The sequence below is a fragment of the Gopherus flavomarginatus genome, chromosome 1 (assembly GCF_025201925.1).
Source record: "Gopherus flavomarginatus isolate rGopFla2 chromosome 1, rGopFla2.mat.asm, whole genome shotgun sequence".
Classification (NCBI taxonomy): Eukaryota; Metazoa; Chordata; order Testudines; family Testudinidae; genus Gopherus; species Gopherus flavomarginatus.
This window is the reverse complement of record NC_066617.1, coordinates 378,841,857-378,856,535: the sequence shown is the minus strand read 5'-3', so window position 1 is coordinate 378,856,535 and position 14,679 is coordinate 378,841,857. Positions and strand designations below refer to the sequence as shown.

Genomic DNA, 14,679 nt, shown 5'->3' with positions numbered 1-14,679 from the left:
TCTAGCTGCTTGAAAAGCAGCCTGAGGACAGAGTTAAGTTTTTTTAGCAAGGGTCTTTGTTAAGAGGAGGCTTCAAGCTGGGAGCAAACAAATAGCAAAAAGGCATTTGCAAGCTGAATCGTTTTTTTTTTTCCTTTCTACCTCTCTCAGGTATAGCTAGTTAGAAAATCTCTGTTAGCCAAGCAGCCTGAGCCAGTGAGTTCTAGGGGAGTGTGGCCAGGACAAGAAAGCAGAAAAATGAGTACCAAAAAAGCAACTAAACAGGAACTGACTAGCCTGGAAGCAGAGGAGAGAGCCAAGGGGGCTGTCACAGGAGAGCTATAGAGATGATGGAGATGAAAGAAAGAGAGAGAGAAAGAGAAGAAAAAGCCAAAGAGGCTGACCACCAGTGGGCGTTGGAGCGCCAGAGGGAGGCCCACCAGCAGGCCCTGGAGTTAGCCAGGGCTAAGCAGGATGGACCAGCCAACCCTAACAACCCTTCTCCAGGTACCGTTCCACATCCCAGGAAATTCCCCACCTATAAGGCAGGTGATGACACTGAGGCCTTCTTAGAAAATTTCGAAAGGGCCTGCCTTGGGTACAGCATCTCTACAGACCAGTACATGATAGAGCTCCGGCCACAGCTGAGTGGACCCTGAGCAGAGGTGGCGGCTGAAATGCCTAAGGAGAACATGAATGATTATAAACTTTTTCAAAACAAGGCCAGAATCAGAATGGGGCTAACGCCTGAGCATGCCTGTCGGCGATTCGGAGCCCTAAGGTGGAAACCAGATGTGTCATTCACCCGACACGCCTACCACATTGGAAAGAATTGGAATGCCTGGATATCAGGAGCAAATGTTAACTCTCTGGAAGAGCTGTCCCTCCTAATGCAAATGGAGCAGTTCTTAGAGGGTGCTCCTGAGGAACTAGAAAGGTACATCCTAGATGGGAAGCCCAAAACTGTAACTGAGATGGGGGAGATTGGAGCCAAATGGGTGGAAGTGGCAGAAAAGAAAAAAGCTACTAGCAAGGGGAGCGAGTATCAGAGGGGGCAAACCGAAAATAAACCCTATCACCGAGGGCAACCCAAGACCCCACCTTCAACCCAAGGAAAGCCCCAGACACCCTATTGTCCCACCTCACCAATCTCCAGAAACCCATCTCGGCCCAGTGACCAGTCAGCTGGGCGATGTTTTAAATGCAATGAACTGGGACATATAAAGGCCCATTGCCCCTGGAACCCCAATCGAGTGCAGTTCATTACACCACCATCACACCACAGACCCCAGGCCCAGATGCCTCTCAAATCCCCTTGGAGCAAAGGGAAACTTTGAGAGTGGGCGGAAAGAAGGTTATCACGTGGAGACACACGGGGGCACCAGTGTCAGCTATCCACCAATCCTTAGTGAACCCCAAATTCATCAACCCAGAGGCCCAAGTGACAATTCACCCATTCATGTCAAAATCTTTAAACTTGCCTACAGCTGAATTACCTGTCCAGTACAAGGGCTGGTCAGGAATGTGGACGTTTGCAGTCTATGACAATTATCCCATCCCCATGCTACTGGGGGAAGACTTGGCCAACCAGGTAAAGCTGGCCAAGAGGGTGGAAATGGTCACCCGCAGCCAGGCCAAGCAAGCTTCCACACCCATCCCTGTTCCTGAGCTGCTCACCAGGGCCCCGTCTGTGTTACCAGAGTCCCAGACAGAGATGGTGGAACCAGATCCCCTGCCAACAACTGCAACAGCCATAGTGCATCCAGTCCCAGAACCGGAACTGGAAAATCAACCAGCACCAGAAAAGTTGCCAGCACTTGCAAACCCATCTACCACTCCAACACAAGAGGGCACCAGCGGGCCTGAATTGGCAGAAGCAGCGGACAACCACACCCAAGAGGCTCAGCCAGAGCCTGAAATACCCTCAGGTGCACCAGCGGAGAGCGGCTCATCATCAGTGAAAACAACCCCATCACCTACATCGCTTCCAGAGGGACCAAGCCCAAGTCTCCAGTCTGAGGAAGAACTGGTGTCTCCAGCCTCAAGGGAACAGTTCCAGGCTGAGCAGGAAGCAGATGACAGCCTTCAGAAAGCTTGGGAGGCGGCACGGAGCACCCTACAGCCTCTCAGCTCTTCTAACCGATCCCGGTTTGTTGTAGAACAAGGACTTTTATACAAGGAGACTCTTTCTGGTGGACACCAGGAAGACTGGCGTCCTCAAAGACAGTTGGTAGTTCCAACTAAGTACAGGGAAAAGACCTTAAGCTTAGCCCATGATCATCCCAGTGGCCATTCTGGGGTAAACAGAACCAAAGACCGGTTGGGGAAGTCCTTCCACTGGGAGGGGATGGGCAAGGACGTTGCGAATTATGTCCGGTCCTGTAAGGTGTGCCAAAATGTGGGAAAGCCCCAAGACCAGGTCAAAGTCCCTCTCCAACCACTCCCCATAATTGAGGTGTCATTTCAGCGAGTAACTGTAGATATTCTGGGTCCTTTCCCAAAGAAAACCCTCAGAGGAAAGCAGTACATATTGACTTTCATGGATTTTGCTACCTGATGACCAGAAGCAGTAGCTCTAAGCAACACCAGGGCTAAAACTGTGTGCCAGGCCCAAACAGACATTTTTGCCAAGGTAGGTTGGCCCTCCGACGTCTTTACGGATTCAGGGACTAATTTCCTGGCCGGGACCATGAAAGAACTGTGGGAGACTCATGGGGAGAATCACTTGGTTGCCACCCCATATCACCATCAAACCAATGGCCTGGTGGAAAGGTTTAATGGAACTTTGGGGGTCATGATACGTAAATTCATGAATGAGCACTCCAATGACTGGGACCTAGTGTTGCAGCAGTTGCTCTTTGCCTACAGGGCTGTACCACATCCCAGTTTAGGGTTTTCACCGTTTGAACTTGTGTATGGTCACGAGGTTAAGGGGCCATTACAGTTGGTGAAGCAGCAATGGGAGGGGTTTACGCCTTCTCCAGGAACTAACATTCTGGACTTTGTAAGCAACCTACAAAGCACCCTCTGACACTCTTTAGCCCTTGCTAAAGAAAACCTAAAGGATGCTCAGGAAGAGCAAAAGGCCTGGTATGATAAACATACCAGAGAGCGTTCCTTCAAAGTAGGAGACCAGATTATGGTCTTGAAGGTGCAAACAGGCCCATAAAATGGAAGCATCATGGGAAGGGCCATTCACGGTCCAAGAGCACCTGGGAGCTCTTAACTACCTCATAGCATTTCCCAATTCCTCCCTAAAGCCTAAAGTTTACCATGTTAATTCTCTAAAGCCCTTTTATTCCAGAAAATTACAGGTTTGTCAGTTTACAGCCCAGGGAGGAGATGATGCTGAGTGGCCTAAAGGTGTCTACTACGAAGGAAGAAGTGACGGTGGCGTGGAAGAGGTGAACCTCTTCACAACCCTGAAACGTCTGCAGCGGCAACAGATCAAGGAGCTGTGCACTAGCTTTGCCCCCTTGTTCTCAGCCACCCCAGGATGGACTGAATGGGCATACCACTCCATTGACACAGGTAATGCTCACCCAATCAGAACCCCCACCCTACCGGGTGTCTCCTCACGCCCAAGCTGCTATAGAATGGGAGATCCAAAACATGCTGCAGATGAATATAATCTCCATTAGTTCTAGTTCCCAAACCAGATGGGGAAATTCGCTTTTTCGTGGACTACCATAAGCTAAATGCTGTCAGCTCGTCCCGACAACTATCCAATGCCACGCACCAATGAGCTATTGGAAAAATTGAGACGTGCCCAGTTCATGTCTACAATAGACTTAACCAAGGGGTGCTGGCAAGTACCGCTAGATAAACCCGCCAAAGAAAGGTCAGCCTTCATCACCCATGCAGGGATGTATGAATTTAATGTGCTTCCTTTCGGGCTGCGAAATGCACCCGCCACATTCCAAAGACTTGTAGATGGTCTCGTAGCAGGATTGGGAGAATCTGCAGTTGCCTACCTCGATGATGTGGCCATTTTTTTCTGATTCATGGGCAGAACATCTTAAACACTTGGAAAAAAGTTTTCGAGCGCATCAGGCAGGCAGGACTAACTGTTAAGGCTAAAAAGTGTCAAATAGGCCAAAACAGAGTGACTTACCTTGGACCCAGCTGGGACAAGGAACAATAACTCCCCTACAGGCCAAGATGGATGCTTTCCAAAAGTGGCCTGTCCCAAAGTCAAAGAAACAGATCCAATCCTTCTTAGGCTTGGCCGGATATTACAGGCGATTTGTACCACACTACAGCCAAATCGCTGCCCCACTAACAGACCTAACCAAAAAGACCTAGCCCAATGCAGTTAAGTGGACTGATGAGTGTCAGAAGGCCTTTACCGAGCTTAAGGCGACATTCATGTCTGACCCTGTGCTAAGGGCCCCAGACTTTGACAAACCATTCCTAGTAACCATGGATGCATCTGAGCGTGGTGTGGGAGCAGTTCTAATGCAGGAAGGACTGGATCAAGAATTCCATCCTATCATGTTTCTCAGCAAGAAACTGTCTGAGAGGGAAAGCCACTGGTCAATCAGTGAAAAAGAGTGCTACACCATTGTATATGCCCTGGAAAAACTATGCCCATACGTTTGAGGATGGCGCTTCCAGCTACAAACCGACCGTGCAGCGCTAAAGTGGCTTCATACTGCCAAGGGAAACAACAAAAAACTTCTTCGATGGAGTTTAGCTTTCCAAGATTTTGATTTTAAATTCAACACATTTCAGGAGCTTCGAAGAAAGTAGCTGATGCACTCTCCAGTGAAAGTTTCCCAGAATCAACTGGTTAAAAATGGTCCTTGAAATGTGAAATCCTGTAGTTTTATATAATTAGTAGTATATGTACAGGTGCATGTGTTTTATTAATCTGTTTATTCTAAAGTTCTAGGACAAAATCACCACCAGTGTGGTTCCACACTGTCTGAGATTTGGGGGGTGTGTCAAAAAGAGATGGTTAAGGGTTAATGTCTCTTTTACCTGTAAAGGGTTAAGAAGCTCAGTAAACCTGGCTGACACCTGAACAAAGGACCAATAGGGGGACAAGATACTTTCAGATCTTGGTAGAGGGAAGTCTTTGTTTGTGTTCTTTGTTTTGAGTGTTGTTCGCTCTTGGGACTGAAAGGGACCAAACGTCCATCCAGGCTCTCCAAATCTTTCTGAATCAGTCTTTCATGTTTCAAGATTGTAAGTATAGCCAGGCTAGGTGGATTGGTCTTATGTTCGTTTTTTTCAACTTGTAAGTGTTTCTTTTTTACTGGAAGGATTTTTACTTCTGTTTGCTGTAACTTTGAATCTAAGGCTGGAGGGGCATCTCTCTAGTCTATATGAATCTAAATACCCTGTAAAGCATTTTCCTTGATTTTACAGAGGTAATTTTTATCTTTTCTCTCTTTAATTAAAAGCTTTCTTTTTTAAGAACCTGATTGATTTTTCCTTCTTTTAAGACCCAAGGGGATTGGGTCTGAACTCACCAGGGTTTGGTGGGGGGAAAGAAGGTGGGGAATGGTTAATTTCCCCTTGTTTTAAAATCCAAGGAGTTTGGATCTTTGTTCACCAGGGAATTGGTGAAGTCTCTCAAGACTGCCCAGGGAGGGGAAAGTTTTTGGGGGATAGAGGTGTGCCAGACACAGAACTTCTGGCTGGTGGCAGCGTACCAGATCTAAGCTCGTAATTAAGCTTAGAAGGGTCCATGCAGGTCCCCACATCCGTACCCTAAAGTTCAGAGTGCGGGAAAACCCTTGACACCTCTGTATTGAGCTGAAATATGTGTGTCTGACTAAGGCAGGGGGTGCACTAGGATTTTACATCTTAGAGTGATAGAGCCATAGAGTTATAAGGGAACACAAAGGATAGCTATTCTATCCCCTGAGAAGATGCAGGATTTCTTTTGTCTTAGTCATCTAAGATTGGTGGTCATTCACACAAGTTTGGAAAACCTCCACAGATAGATCTTCCATGACTTCCCTGGGAGTCTGTTCCATTGGCCTCCTGTACTTAAAGTTAGGAGGATTTTCCTGAAATTGAATTTAAATCTGTTAGGCTGGAATTTGAACCCATTGCCTCTTGTCCTGCTCTTCTGTTGTAAGACAGAAAAACTTTCCTCCACCTTTTTATGGCAGCCTTTCAAGTGTTTGAATACCACTATCCTGTCCCCCATTAATCTCCTCTTTTCCAAGTAAACATCTTGGTTTCTTTGGTTTGCTCATACAGTTTGCATTCCATCCCTTGCAAAACATTTGTTACTTGTCTATGGATCCTTTCCAGATTCTCTATATCCTTTCTATACATTGGTGAGCAAAATTTGACACATTTCTCCAACTAATACCTAACCCACACAGAGTAGAGGAATATTATCATGTACTATGACTTACATGTTATAATTCTTCCAATATAACACAACTTAGTATTTGCCTTCTTTGAAACATTTTTCCTAATGTCAAACCTAAACCTCCCTTGCTGTAATGTAAGTCCATTGCTTCTTGTCTTCTCTTCACAGGTTAAGGAGAACACTTTTTCTCCCTCCTTGTAACAAACTTTAAAACTGTTATCATTCCCCGCCTCAGTCTTCTCTTATTCAGAAGAAACAAACCTAGATCTTCCAGTCTTCCCTCATACGCCATGTTTTCAAGACCCTTAATCATCCTTTTCTCCAGTTTTGAATGGAGAATGTTTGAATGTTTATCTGATTCTCTAAAGACTTGCAACCCCTCCCAACTTAGTATCATCTGCAAATTTAACAAGTTTACACTCTATGCCATGATCTGAATCACTGATGAAGACATTGAAAAGAACCGGACCCAGAACTGATCCCTGTGGAACCCCACTTGTTATACCTTTTGAACCTGACTGTGAGCCACTGATAACTATCCTCTGGGAGCATTTTTTTCAACCTGGTGTCAAAGTTAGAATCAGGACTCACAATTTGTCAGACCACTCTGTTTTATTAGCACAGTGCTCTGCCAATAACATTCAGAATATGTGAGCGGCCATGCAAGGCCAAAACAGTCTTATTTATACAGATAAAAGAGCGGGAATCAGACAAAGGAACAAAGAAAGCAAAACTGTAAAATTCACCTGGGGCACAGCATGCATATCCTACTTCCTTACTAACTCTTTATGGATCTGAGGCTAATACTTCACCAATTGCCCTTAAATGGTGCAATTGTTCTATGTGAATGTCTGTATTCCTGACACCTGGATTGCAGCATTCCAACAGTTTTTCTTAAAGGTACAGACAGCATTTCTTTAATCCTTTCTATTTTCACATTATAATTCATTCTACTTTCACACTGGTATGTACATACCTTATAGTAGCTCCATCTAGATTGTGTTTCCCTAGTTTGTTAATGAGAAGATCATGCGAGACTGTATCGAAAGCTGTACTAGTGTCTAGATATACCACAGTTACTGCTTCCCTACATCCACAGCGCTTCTTGAATCCATGCTGACTATCACTTATCACTTTATTATCTTCTAGATGTTTGCAAATTGATTCCATGATTATTTGCTCCATTATCTTACCTGGTACAGAAGTGAAGCTGACTGGTCTGTAATAGCCTGGATTTCCCTTATTTCCCTCTTTATAGACAGGCACTATATGTGCTCTTTTCCAGTCTTTCGGAATCTCCCCTGTGTCCCATGACTTTTCAAAGATAGTGACTAATGGCTCAGATAGCTCCTCAGTTAGTTCCCTCAGAGTATTCTAGGATGCATTTCATCAGACCTTGGTGACTTGTAGACATCTAACTTCTCCAAGTGACTTTTAACTTGTTCTGTCTCTATTTTAGTAGATGAATCTACCCTGTTTTCACTGGCCTTCTCTATTGTAGGTGCCCAAACACCACCAACCATCCTGGTGAAAACCGAAACAAACAACGGTTAATCACCCTCACTGCTAAATATTTGTCCCTAATTTCGAGCTGGAATTTGCCTGGCTTCAGCTTCCAGCCCTTCGGTCTCACTCAGCCTTTATCTGGTGATTACAGAGCCTGTTATTACCCACGATTTTCTCCCCATGAAAGTCTCTGCTTGATCATCTTTTTGATAAGTTAAAGAGAAATATGCATTCAAGTCTAACGATCCAGCTTTTACTCTATTCTCAAATCATTTTTGTGGCTCTTTTCTGCACCGTCTCCAAGTTTTCAGCATCTTTTCAAATGTGGACCCCAGAACTGGATGCAGTTTACTTCACCAATCCCATGTGCAGAGGTAAAATTCTTACCCTGCTCCAACTCACCAACTCAATATTTTCCACTACTAAATCAAATGCCTCTGAGAAATCAAGGTTCATTGCGTCAGCACTGTTCCCTTGGTCAATGAATTTGTACTCTCACAAAAGGATGAAATCAGGTTTATTTGAGAAAATCTGTTTAAATTGGCGACTGGCATTACTTACATTTAAAATTTTTTTTTTTTGAACTAATCCCATACCAGCTTTTCCATTGTTTCTTAACTTTGTCAACTCTTTATCTAATATATATATATATATAAAACACTTTCCCTTTATTTTTAGTACTTTATATATAACACAGGAATTGACATAAATCATTTCCAGGATTTAATTTTTTATTCTTAATATAATTAATAGCCTCCTTTTTGTGATTCATAGCGCTGCTACACATGGAGTTTTCCCAAATGTCTTAACTTTCTTTATCAATTTTCTTAACTTCTGATTTCTATTCTTGGCCAGCTATTTTCCCTTTTTCCTTTTTGTTACATATTGTTTCCCTCCCCCTAATTACTGCCTTCACTTTACCTCAAAACTGTATTTTTGCCCAAAGTTGTTGACTTTGTTGACTGTGGAAACATGAGTTTTCCACTATTTAATGAGCTGTAATCAAAGTAATACCAACATTCTTTCACATTTTTTCTGATTAAATTTTTCCTCCCAATCAGTTTTGCTGACAATTTTCCTCAGCTTTGGGGAATTAGTTCTCTTGGAGCACTAAGTGTCTATCAATAGTACTGGCTGAGAACTGTCCATTTGAACGTAAATCAGTTTCATTTTTTATTTTCCTCTCCTATATCATATGTCCTCATCTTTGTCCCATGTGAACAGTAAAGAATCCCGGACATTTCTATCCTTAAATAGAGACTGAGTGACCAAAACTGAAAACATTCCCGAACATGTTATGCTCCATCTCATATCTTAATGATCAGAACACTGTTTTGTTTTGTCCACTGCTGCAAATGAGCAGGTGTTTCTCTTGAGCTGCTGTCAATGGCATCCAGGTCTTTCCCCTGAGGTATGTGCTAGCTGGGATGTTTCTCTCAGCACATGTCCTTCCTTGTAAAAGTTTTTTTTTTCCCCCTCTCGGATTTCAAGCAACTGGATGAATGGGGATCTCCCTTCAGTATGGACTCCCTATCCTGGATCTCCTTGCATTACGGAACAATGATGGATAACCACTATCCACATTTGTGTTTCCTACTGGTGCCTCTTAAGGTTCCCTCTGCAAAAAAGTTTAGGAATTATTAATTCAGGGAGCACAAGAAAATATGGAATTGGATTTAGTAGGGTCATTGTTCATAGTTATTCTCTCTGAATAATGAAAATGTAAATTTTTCAGTGTGTGAAGACAGATAAAGCTTCTTATCCCATGAAAACAGCTTCCACTACTGCATGCAGTCTCATATTAACGTTGTCTCTCCATTCAGGCATTTCTACTGCGACCATCACCCAACGTCCTGGGAACACGTAGAAAGTATGGGGAACATACAGTAAATGCAGAAGACACCCTTAAGCCTCAGAGTTGGACACTTTCTCCCCTGTGCCATGTCAGATTCGAACACAACTTACTTCACCAACCCCTCCACCTTCATCCTACTTGGCATTCCTGGCCTAGAGGCAGCCCATGTCTGGATCTCCATTCCCTTCTGTGCTATGTACACCATAGCCATGTTGGGGAACTTCACCATCCTGTTCATCGTAAAGAGGGAGCCGAGCCTCCATGGGCCCATGTTCTATTTCCTCTGCATGCTGGCCATCACCGACCTGGTCATGTCCACATCCACCATACCCAAAATATTGAGCATCTTCTGGTTCAGTTCCAGGGAGATCAGTTTCAATGCCTGCCTCATCCAGATGTACTTCATTCGCTGCTTCTCAGGGATGCAGTCTGCAATCCTCGTGGCCATGGCTTTTGATGGCTAAGTGGCCATCTGCAATCCTCTGAGATATTCAATGACCCTGACAAACTCTGCTGTGGCCAAGATAGGCCTGGCCGTGATCCTGCGCAGTGGCATACTCACATTACCCTATCCCTTATTAGTGAGGAGGTGGCCATATTGCAGAACCAACATCATCCCCCACTTCTATTGTTGGCATATAGCTGTGGTGAAGCTGGCCTGCGCTGACATCCTAATCAGTAGTTACTATGGACTGTTTAATATTCTCTCTGTGATCAGAATGGATGTGTTTTTTATCACCATGTCCTATACTCAGATCCTCCGGGCCATGTTCCACCTCCCCACAAAGGATGCCCGGCACAAAACTTTTCATACCTGCATCTCTCATCTTTGTGCCATCTCAGCTTTGTACATCCTATATGTATTCTCTTCTCTCGTTCAGTGGTTTGGCCACAATGTGCCACTACATTTCCTCATTCTTATTACCAGTGTGTACCAGCTGATGCCCCCCATGATACACCCCATCATTTATGGGGTGAGGACCAAGCAGATCCGGTGCAGGCTGCTTCAGCTCTTTAGTCATAAGGGGGCCTAAATGTTTTTTCTTTGTGCTCTGGTTCTCAGATTGAGCTCCATGCAGAGCTGGCTGGCATATGATGCTGGGGCCTCTTCCCTGAATCACTTCCTGGACAGACAGAGAGACATTAAACCCTGTCCTGTCTTTACTTTGCCATGTCAATGTGAGGAACTGGAGAGTCAGTCTATGCACACTACACTGGGTTGCCACCTTTCTAATTCCTGGCAGATGGATCTCTGGAATTACTATCTTGCCCCATCTCTTCTGTCAAGCCTCGACCCCGCTGTGTGTCTTCTCCCCAAGGTCCTGCCCCTGTCACTTGCTCCTGTCTTCCCCTCCCCTTCTCAGCTGCGACCCAGTCATCTCTAAAACCAATATGTTCTCATATCTTGTGGCAAGTCACTTAAGAGGGACTGGTTAGTTTTAACATTTCAATGTTTATTATTACTTTGTTACTAACTCTATGCAGAGATAGACTCCTGGGATCTATCTGAGATCTGGGAGGGGGGTGAGGTATCGTGGGTTCCAACAGGAGGCAGATACGTCTGAGCTCTAAAGAAGAAGATCAGAATGGCCATACTGGGTAAAACCAATCATCCATGTAGCCCAGTAGCCTGTTTCTTAACAGTGTCCAGTGCCAGGTGCTTCAGAGCGAATGAACAGAACACGGGAATCAGCCTGTGATTCACGTGGAGCAGCTTGGCAGAAGCAGGCAGAAGCCCTGAGCCGAGACTGCCTCAGCTTCATCTAGCAGGGTTCAAGCCTCCAACCATAGCAGAAGTCATCAGGGGGAAGGGAAGGGCCCTGGCTGCAGCAGCTGAAGAGCCCCCAGTTCAGGCTGCCCCAAGCCCTAGACACAGTCACAGAGTGGAGGCAGGAGCTGTTGGGGGAATGTGGAGAGAAGCGCTACTCATTTTTGTCTTCTCCATCTTCCATACTGCTGCCGTCCAGGGGTTGATTCCTTTTTCCCTATCTTTGGACGAACCTCAGGGGGAGGTTTTTTTGTGTCCCCTCCCTGACTCTTTAGGGGCTGCTCCCTTCCCTCCAGCTCCCTTTCCCTTTCTGCAGCACTACGGGTATCGTCGCCAAACCAGTGGTCTGATCTCTCTTTGCTGATCTCCATGGGCTGCAGGGTCATAACAGGGGCCCAGCCAGAAAAATATCAGAAGTCCACAACACTGTCTCCCACTTGGTGTGGGATAAGCATGAGTTTCTGGTGGACACCTGTGATTTCACGAGTAAGGTGAAATTCCCTCTAAGCATTGGGGAGACTTCTATCTCCTCTTCTCAGCCACAGGGTCTGTTTTGGAGGAGTGGAGGGGAACAGGGAGCTGGACATCCTGGTCTACCGGTGGGCCCACAACTTCTGTAACAAACTTTTCAGGTTGGTCAGCGATTGTTTCAAGGCCGGCTGGGGATTCTCCTGCCCATAAGGATGCTCCTCAGCCCTCAGAATGAAGCCAACCATCTTTCAACTCATAGACTCATAGACTGGAAGGGACCTCGAAAGGTCATCAGGTCCAGTCCCCTGCCCTCATGGTAGGACCAAATATTGTCTAGACCATCCCTAATAGACATTTATCTAACCTACTCTTAAATATCTCCAGAGATGGAGATTCCACAACTTCCCTAGGCAATCTATTCCAGTGTTTAACTACCCTGACAGTTAGGAACTTTTTCCTAATGTCCAACCTAAATCTCCCTTGCTGCAGTTTAAGCCCATTGCTTCTTGTTCTATCATTGGAGGCTAAGGTGAACAAGTTTTCTCCCTCCTCCTGATGACACCCTTTTAGATACCTGAAAACTGCTATCATGTCCCCTCTCAGTCTTCTCTTTTCCAAACTAAACAAACCCAATTCCTTCAGCCTTCCTTCATAGGTCATGTTCTCAAGACCTTTTATCATTCTTGTTGCTCTTCTCTGGACCCTCTCCAATTTCTCCACATCTTTCTTGAAATGCGGTGCCCAGAACTGGACACAATACTCCAGCTGAGCCCTGACCAGCGCAGAGTAAAGCGGAAGAATGACTTCTCGTGTCTTGTTTGCAACACACCTATTAATGTATCCCAGAATCACGTTTGCTTTTTTTGCAACAGTATCACACTGTTGACTCATATTAAGCTTGTGGTCTACTATGACCCCTAGATCTCTTTCTGCCATACTCCTTCTTAGACAGTCTCTTCCCATTCTGTATGTAAGAATGAAACTGATTGTTCCTTCCTAAGTGGAGCACTTTGCATTTCTCTTTATTGAACTTCATCCTGTTTACCTCAGACCATTTCTCCAATTTGTCCAGATCATTTTGAATTTTGACCCTGTCCTCCAAAGCAGTTGCAATCCCTCCCAGTTTGGTATCGTCCGCAAACTTAATAAGCATACTTTCTATGCCAACATCTAAATCGTTGATGAAGATATTGAAAAGAACCAGTCCCAGAACAGACCCCTGCGGAACCCCACTTGTTATACCTTTCCAGCAGGCCCCCAACATTGAACCCCAGAGGCTTTAGGGTGGTTCTCCATGTTGCAAGGTGCTCTCCTTCCTTTGTGATGTAGGGTATTGTCAGGGTTCCCTCCCCACTCTGAACTCTGGGGTACAGATGTTGGAACCCACATGAAAGACCCCCTGAGCTCATATTCCACCATATTAGGTTAAAAACTTCCCCAAGGTGCAAATTCCTTTCCTTGACCTTGAATGGTATCGCTGCCACCACTAAGTGATTTAAACAAACATTCAGGGAGGGGAACTACCAACTATGATTTGTAACCTATCCTTTAAATCAGCTTGTGTACCCAACGACAGGAGGATAGGTAATGTGACACCAATATTTAAAAAAGGCTCTAGAGGTGATCCCAGAAATTACAGATGGGTAAGTTTAACATCAGTACCAGGCAAATTAGTTGAAACAATAGTAAAGAATAACATTGTCAGACACATAGAAGAACATAAATTGTTCGGCAAAAGTCAACATGGTTTCTGTAAATGGAAATTGTGTCTTACTAAGATATTAGAATTCTATCTATCATTAGCCTGAAAGATTGGCTGTCATGCCGAGGTAGTTCCTAGTCCCATATCTTCCCAACAAACATTGTTATGAACCATGACAACCTCTCCTTGTTTCAATTTTTGTTCACACTGAAGTTGTGGGTGTTCTAGTGGTCAGAGTGTCCATTGGCTTCCTATCCTTATCCAAATATCGGGTGTTATTCCAGGAGCACCGAGTATAAATCGGCTAGGCTCACCAGGGTGTTTAATTTCCCAAACATTGCGGTGAATTGCCCAATCCCACATGCATCCTCCCCATGGACCCAGCAGGATTCAGTATGTGGGAGCCCACATCCCTCCAACCAGCCCGTGCGCTTTGAAGCAGTACTGCAAGTGTCTGCATTTCTACCCTGAAACCTTCCAAGTATGTCTCCAAGGCCACAATTCAGATGGCATCCCCGAGGCATTTGTAAGGGCACTGGGTCAAGTCTGATGCTCAAGATCACTCCGAATGGCCATCAGCTGGTCATTCAGGAAATCCTGAATCTCTGAGCAGGTCAAATCCCACTTCAATATCTTCCCTGCCTCAGTGATGTTAAATACAATCCTTGTTAGCAAATCCTGGGTTATGGAGCTGAGGGTGGAGATAACATGCAGTTCACCAATTCCAGCCTGTACGTGTGCTCCAGTAATAATTCTCGTGTCTCTCTCCAGCTGCCCTAGTTTTTCCTTATGCTGTTGGCCTTTGTAAAGAGTCCAAATTGCTGCTGCACTATTGGCATTCAAATCTGTTTTCCTTCTTGAGACGATCCATGCCCTTTGTTCTGCTAACCAAATGGCAGCCCCCTTGGAGCAATTCGGGTATACAGAGGTGACCTGAAAACTGGATAATGGCAGTGTGAATGTTACAATCCCTAGTGTGGCATTAACAAGTGTCCATCGATACCCTAGCACATCTTTCTTTGGTACAGTGTCATACCACCTTTCTTGGTTAACAATTCTCATAT

General features: G+C 45.0%; 1 pseudogene; it reads left to right on the top strand.

Moving 5' to 3' along the window:
* The first annotated feature begins 9,760 nt into the window (after positions 1 to 9,760).
* On the top strand, positions 9,761 to 10,708 carry LOC127044817 (olfactory receptor 52E4-like; annotated as a pseudogene).
* Positions 10,709 to 14,679: the final 3,971 nt, after the last annotated feature.